Source organism: Ochotona princeps, chromosome X, assembly GCF_030435755.1.
Source record: "Ochotona princeps isolate mOchPri1 chromosome X, mOchPri1.hap1, whole genome shotgun sequence".
In the NCBI taxonomy this organism is placed as follows: Eukaryota; Metazoa; Chordata; class Mammalia; order Lagomorpha; family Ochotonidae; genus Ochotona; species Ochotona princeps.
Genome location: NC_080865.1, coordinates 65,967,141 through 65,974,837, shown reverse-complemented (window position 1 = coordinate 65,974,837; position 7,697 = coordinate 65,967,141). Strand labels below are relative to the sequence as shown.

At 49.9% G+C, this 7,697-nt stretch overlaps 1 protein-coding gene across 1 annotated transcript in view; it reads left to right on the top strand.

Annotated features, from left to right (window-relative positions):
• Nucleotides 1–7,697, top strand: part of TRMT2B (tRNA methyltransferase 2 homolog B) — a 95,675-nt gene that overhangs the window by 73,975 nt on the left and 14,003 nt on the right. The gene's annotated exons all lie outside the window — the stretch shown is intronic.

The following is a 7,697-nucleotide window of genomic DNA, read 5'->3' as shown; positions in this document are numbered from 1 at the left end:
CATCTGCTGCTGCTTTCCTAGGTGCATTAGCAGGGAGCTGGATTAGAAATGGAAAAGCCAAGGATTCAAACCAGTGTTGAGACATGGACCATGGGCATTCCAAACAGCAATTTAAGCATCGTGCCAAATTCATGCCCCCATTTGATATTTTGATACATGTCTGCTGATCAACTCAAGGCAATTATCCTATCCATCGCCTCAAACTTTTATCAATTCTTTATGGTGATTACATTAAAACTCCTCTCTTCTGGGCTAGGAGCGATGGCTAAATCCTTGCCCTGAGTGCACTGGGATTTCATACAGGTGCCAGTTCTTGTCCCAGCTGTTCCACTTCCTATCCAGCTCCATGCTTATGGCCTGGGAAAGCACTGGATGATAGCCCAAAACCTTGTAACCCTGAAACTGCGTGGGAGACCCAGAAGAAGCTCCTGGCTCCTGATTTTGGATCGGCTCAGCTTTGGTCATTGTGGTCACTTGGGGAGTGAAACAGGGGATGGACATTCTTCTCTCTTTCTCTCCTCTCTGTGAATCTGTCTTTCCAATAAAAATAAATGTTTTTGTTATTTTTGTAATGATTTTTACATAGTTGATTAGAGCTCAAAGGGCCAAGGGCTACAGGAAAGTGGCTGAGACCATTGTTTCCACATTGTCTTTCTTCCTTCCTGTAACTGGAGAAGGAGGGAGATAAAGGGAGAAGTCACACCCAGCCTCCCAACCATCCCAGGGTCCCCGATGTGGGGCATGCTCCAAGAGCACTGCTCAAGTGGTTTCGATAGTTCAGCTGTTCTGAGTTGCTGCCCATCTCACCCTTCCAAGCATGATGAAATCTCTCCAGAATCCATTGGCTGACATAGTCTACCTTAGAGTTTCAGTTTGCCCAGATTTTCACTGCCAACACATGTCTGGGGTAGTTGATTTCATTTGTTCTGTCCTCTGTCATGGTACCAAGTGTCCTCTGTAGGCTCCAATGTACTGCCATATCCTCCATGCTCACTTGGATATGCTGGCTACTGCTCCGTCTAAGCCAATGAGGAGGCTGAGCTTTGACATATGCACTCCGCGGCCAAAACCTGCATTTCTCTTCATGGTTGGGGTTTGGAGTCCAGCAGTTCAGTTGGGGGCATCCCCAAGGAAACTTCATCTGAAGCCATTCAAGACCTGATTCTTGTGTGTGCTTGCCAATACAGGGGTCTGGCACAGTCTTGCACACACTGGTAGTTGCTATTGCTGGATCAGTTTTGTCTCCATCCCTGTCTTCTATGCAAATCAGTATGTGTTGGAACGCATCCCATTCCTTTCCACCGCACACTTGGCCCTTAGGCAAACCAGTGGGAGCTGCAACCTAGTCACAGCGATCCTCAGTAACCCTCACCAGGCCCGCCCCCTGCCCCGGCTCCTTATTTGCCAATATGTACAGCAGACTGGTCCAGTCTGTCCCACATCCCATTCAGTTCTCATACAAGTCAATGGGCATTGAAGCCTAGTTCAAGCCAACCAGTCCCATTATCCAGCCATACTCCGTCTAGCCATGCCTTCCCCAGTCTTGGTTCTCATGCTCACCAGTCAAAGTGGCAACCCAAGAGGGAGGTGCCCACTCTTTCCTGCCAGGCCCATTCCACTCTCAGACCTTGCATTCTCCAGGTGGTGCTGCTGTTGAATTTGACAGAATTAGCCCCCAGTGCCAGCATTTGACTGCTGATGCTGCAGCAAAGCCCAACCAACCCACATCCGCTCTGACTTATGCATGCACCAGTAGAAGCAGTCAACCCAGCCTGACTTTTCCTTGATCAGGCTCACATGAGACAAACAGTTATTGCAGCCCTGCCTGGTCTGGTCTGCCCCCATTCCAACTCATGCTCTCCAGTGGGACTCATGGTCCAGCAGAGAACCCCTTGCAGCCCCACTACCGGCTTTGTCCCGTTTCCCTGGTTCTCATTTGTGCCAGTTGGGTGCTGCGACTTGGTCTAGCATGGTCCGCCTCACCTCGGCATTTGCCAGTGGGTGCTGTGGCCTGGCTTGGCCCAGCCCACCCCCAATTCCAGCTCATGCTGGTGGGGGCTACAGCCTAGTCAAGCCCAGCCAGCACCCAGTCCCAGCCCTCATGTATACTGGCATGTGTTGCGACCGAACTCAGCCTGACCCACACTGCATTCTGGTGCTCGGAATCACCAGCAGGTGATGTGAACTGGCCCAGCCTGGACCATCCCCGACCTGCACCAAATGTATGCTGGTGGGTATGGTTCCCTGGCCTGGTCTGGGCTGCTCCCTATCTTGGTTCTTGTGCTCACCTACAGGGACTGTGTCCCGACAGAGGAGTTCCCCAAGCTCCTCTATCAGAACCTCTCCCAATGCCAGATCTCGTGCACACCGATGGGTCTGTGGGTCAGTCCTACTCAGTCCACCTCCTGTCTTAGAAGGAACAATGGCCTTTCCTGAAGGGCCTTCAATCCATTCCAGTTTTTATTATTGGGTGTTACAACCCAGCCAAGCCAGTTCCACATCCAGACACACCTCACAGCTAGCTCAGCAGGGATGTAAACCTAGCCTAGCCTGTCCTACACCTACCCTGGTCCTCATGAGCACCAACTGGTGCTGGAGTCTAGCCCAGTCTGGCATGCCCAGCCTCAGTCCACACTTGTGCCGAGGGATACTGCAGGTATATCCAGATCAGAACACAGCTTCCACTCCAGTCCCTGCACTCACCAGTGGGAACCACAACCCAGCCAGTGTGTCCTCTTAGCTCCCCAACCTGGCCTGTTCCCAGCTATAGATCTTGTATGTGCCAGTGGTTGCTCTGATCCAGCTTGGCATAGTCCATCACCTGTCATAGCCCTTGCCTTTGGATGATGTAGCCTGGCCTGGATGATATAGCACCTGACTCTCACTGGCAGGTGCTAGAACCTGGCCCTGCTCAGTCTGCTCCCATCCCTGGCTCATGCATACCAGTAGGTGTGGCAGCCTAGTCTGCATGACCTGTGCTCCAACCTAGTTTCTGCTCTTGCTGGTGAGCTAAGGTTTGCCTGGCCTTGCCCAGTCTGCCCCCTTCCAAAATCAATGCACACATTAGCCAACAGTTGGAGCTCACTTGTCCAGCTTGCCTGAACCCCAGGCCTGGACCATGTGATCACCAGCTTGAGCTGTGTCCCACTAGGGGAGTTCCCCACATTCCCCGACTTGGCCCACTCCCAGACCCAGATCTCATGCATGCCAGCGAGTGTTAGGCCCTTCTCCAGTATAGCCTGCCCCTCCATCTTGGCTTTGTATGAGCTGGTGAATGTTGTGGCCCAGCCCACCCCACACCCTGTTTTAGGATGCACATGCAGGTGCTGCTGCCTGGATCTGCCTAGACTGTTATCAGTCCCTGTACCCGTGAGTGTCAGCAGGTTCCACGGTCACACCTAGCTCAGCCCATTCCCAACTCTTTTTAATCTCCCATGTTTTTATTTATTTATTTTTATTGCAAAGTTTGATATATATATAGAGGAAGAGAGACAGAGAGAAATATCTTCCATTTGATGATTCACTCCCCAAGTGACAGCAATGGCTGGTGCTGCGCCGGTCCAAAGCCAGGAGCCAGGAGCTCTTCTGGGTCTCCTACGTGGGTGCAGGGTCCCAAGGCTTTGGGCTGTCCTCTACTGCTTTCCCAGGCCACAAGCAGGGAGCTGGATGGGAAGTGGAGCTGCCAGGATGAGAACTGGCGCCCTTATGGAATCCTGGCTCGTTCAAGAAGAGGACTTTAGCTGCTAGGCCACGGCTCTGGGCCCATCATCCCCAACTCTTGAGCTAACCAGAGGGACTTGTGTTTCCACAGGGTTGGGCCCACATATCCCCCATAGAATCTGCCCCCAGACCTGGTTCTCACACGTGCTGGTTAGTGTCATTGCCCTGCCTAATGTGACCCGTCCCCTATTCCAACATTCAGTCAGGTTCTAAGCTCTAGCCTAGCTAGACAGGTCCCCAGCCCTAGCTTTTGCATTGACTGGTGTGTGGTGGTCAGCAATGTTCCATGATAACAATCCCTACTCAAGACTCCCATGTAGGCTGGTGTATCAGTCTGACCCATATAGATCTTCTGGTCTCTCCTCTCCAAACCACAAGGTCTCAGTCCCCTCACTTACCTGTAAGTACAGTGATCCTGTTGTTGGGAGACCCTCATGATTCATTCCTCACCTACACACACAGTGGCCTTATCCATGGATGTCTCTAGACAGCAATTCCACACCTGCAAGACCCCAGAGCTTGCCCATGATCGGCCAGCGGATGGAGCCCTGCGGCACTTGCCGTGCTGGCTGCCCAAAAGCCTGGAACTCACTCACCGTGCTGCTGGAAGCTCCCACCCCCAAGCTCCGAGGTCAAACTCCCCTAGGCCACTCCCACTACAAGTTGGTGGCGGTGGATGGAGCCAGGGACTGATCCTAGCTTCTAAGAAATCCCTTCACAGCATACTTAGCACAGAGGGAGAAGCCTCTTAGGCTCAGGCAAGCCCAGCAGTCACTCATTGCTTGCTAGCGGTGCCTGTGGTTAGGGCCCCAACGATTGAGTCCACCCTGGATCAGGGACCCCAGCAGCCACCAGGATGCTACAAGTTCCCACCACCCAAACCCCGAGGTCCAAAAATAAGTTAAATCTTTAAAACATCCTCTTTTCTGTCTTAAGGATTAACATTTATATCAGTAGAGTGAAGCATATTTCCACCTATAGTGTCGGTTGCCTCCTCTAATTAGTTCAAGTCCTAAATAGAACAGAAAACCTGATGCTCCCCCAAAGTAAGAGAGAATTCTTTTTGGGTGACCATCAGTTTTTTGTATTGATGGCAGAATGAAATTGAAGCATAAGCTCTTTCTGAGTCTTGAGCCTGCCAGATTTTTGACAGCTAAACCTGCTTAATTTTCAGGCATTTCTGGAACCAGAAGTCAATCAGTAGCTTTTCTGGGTCTCCGGCTTACTGGTTGGGCCTGGACATCTTGGGACTTGCGAGACTCCCATAAGCACGTGAGCCAATCCAGATAATAAATCTCTTGGATGTGTCTGTGTTTTCTGTCCCTGTCTTCTCATTTATTGGTTGTAGGTATGTAGAGAAGCTTGATGAACACATATGCTTACTCTTTTTTAAAAGAATTATTTTATTTTTGATTGGAATGTTAGATATACAGAAAAGGAGACACAGAGAGGGAGATCTTCATCTGCTGATTCACTCCCAATCCAAAGCCAGGAGCCTAGAACCTCTTCTGGGTCTGCAAAGTGGGTGCAGGGTCCCAAGGTTTTGGACCGTCCTTGACTGCCTGCCCAGGCCACATGCAGGGATCTGGATGGGAAGCAGGGCTGCTGGGATTAGAACCGGCATCCATATGGGATCCTGGCGAGTTCAAGGCGAGAACTTGAGCTACTAGGCTACTGCGCTGGGCCCTATGCTTACTGTTAATTCCAAATTTTTAATGAGCTCATAGGGTGGGCCTTTAGCTCATGTGACTGTGCCTGTATGACTGAAAGAGACCTGATGACTGTTGTTTCTCCAGCCCATGACCTGTTTTCTTACAGCGTTTAGGCCAATAATGGCATGTACTTTCTTTTAGAGAGTTGAAAAGAAAAAGAACAAGAACATGTGATAGACACTGTATGTGGCCTCCTAAGCTGAAAATATTTGCTAGCAGGTTCTTTTTTAGAAGAATATCTCCAATCCCCATCACACAATAATTACTCCCAGTGCCTGCTTTTGTTTTCCAATGTTTCCTGGTTGGTATGATGCACTAAACGAACACCTATCTTTGTAGGTAGGTGGTACCTTACTGCCCTTTTGGTAGATTCAAAACATGTTCTAAATAGGTTGGTTTTTTGACCCAGTTGAGGTTCCATTTCCCACATCTTTCCCCCAAGATGCAGCATCCAAAAGGAGGTTTGTACAGCTGAGACCTTGTATGTTACCCTGTAAGGAAATATGCCACACGTTTCCATCATGCTCAGAAATGAGTTGGGCAGAGGAAACATGTTTCTGCCTGCTGCCCCCATCTTGTTTCATTATTTGGTTACTTTGTGTAGGATTTAGAAACATGAAGGAAAAGTTTGGATTGGAAAAAATGAATGAGGAAATGTGCTTGAGCCATACCCTGCCCTAATTGGATCTCTTACCAGGTCAGATGTTAGAAATAACTGTGATTGGGGGCAGACCAGGCTGAATCAATTCACGTCATCCACTGGCTTATCCAGACTCCAGAACAGTGTGGGTCGAGCCAGGTTCGGTCGCAACAAAAGCAGTACACAATATGGAATGCCAAGGTGCGGTTTCCTGTACCAGATGTGAGCACAGCACCCAACAGCACACGTGACAGCTAGGAAGGGAGGGGGCAGAGCCAGCAGGGGAATAAGGGGTGGTTCCCTTGCTGGACAGCTACTCCCACTGGAGCATGAGCTGGGATGGGGCAGACCAGACTAGGCAGGGCGACAACACCTGTGGGCCTCATGTGGACTAGATCAAGCAAAAGCCAGGCTGGCCTGATTGATCCTACTGGTGCAAACAAAAATTAGAGTGGGTGAGGGTTGTTTGGGCTTAGCCACAGCAGAAGCTGACACTGGGGGCTAATTCTGTCAAGTTAAACTACAGAACCGCCTGGAGAATGCATAATCTGGGAGTGGGAGTGGCCTGGGAGGGAAATAGTGGGCTCCTCCCTCTTGGGTTACCACCCCCACGGAAGGGCATGAAAACTAGGACAGGGACTGGGGTGACTAGACAGAGGCAGTCAACAACATCCATGAGGGCTGGATAGTTGAGCTGGTTAGATGGAACTAAGCTTTAAAACCCATTGACATGTACAATTGACAAATGGGATGTGGGACAGACTGGACTGGTCTGCTGCACATACTGGCAAACCAGGGCGAGGGGGGTGCTGGTGGGGTTATTGTGGGTCGCTCCGACTAGGCTTCAGCCCACACTGGTCTGTGTGAGGGCCGAGTATGTGCTGGGCAGAACCGGCTGGACTGCAGCACCCATTGGTTCCAATGGAAGTCAGGGCTGAAAACGGAACCAACCCAGCAGTTGCAACCACCAGCTGATCGTGGCGATGGACTGTGGCGGGCCCTGTGCTTGCTAATACATACAGGAATCTGGTCTGGGAACACCTCAGACAAAGTTTCTTTGGGGATCCCTCCAATCGAACTGCTGGACTCAGAACCCTAAACATGAAAAGACAGAGGACAGAACAAGTCAACCACCTCAGCTATATGCTGGCAGCGAAAAACTGGGCAAACGGAGACTCTAAGATGGACTATGTCAATCAGTGGATGCTTCAACGACTTCATCGTGCTTGGAGTGGTGAGACTGGCAGCAATTCAGAACTGTTGAACTATCAAAACCACTTGAAAAAGATCCTCGGAGCGTGCTACACATCAGGGACCTGGGGCGGGTGGGAGTCTGGGTGGGGCTTCTCTCTTAAAATCCCCTTTTACATCAGATATATGAAGGAAACAATACAGAACTAATTGTCTTACCCATCTTCCTGTAGGGTTTGAACCTTTTTATCCTAATTGTGTAAAGATTGTCCAAAAAAAAAATAAATCATAAAAAAAGAAATAACTGTGATCATTTACTTGCGACTACATGGCTAGCCTCAGATTTGCTAGCTTCAGCTCTGGAAAAGAGCAGGGTTTTGATTATATTGGATCTAACTAGGTGCATATATATGGTATTTTAAAAATAATGACTC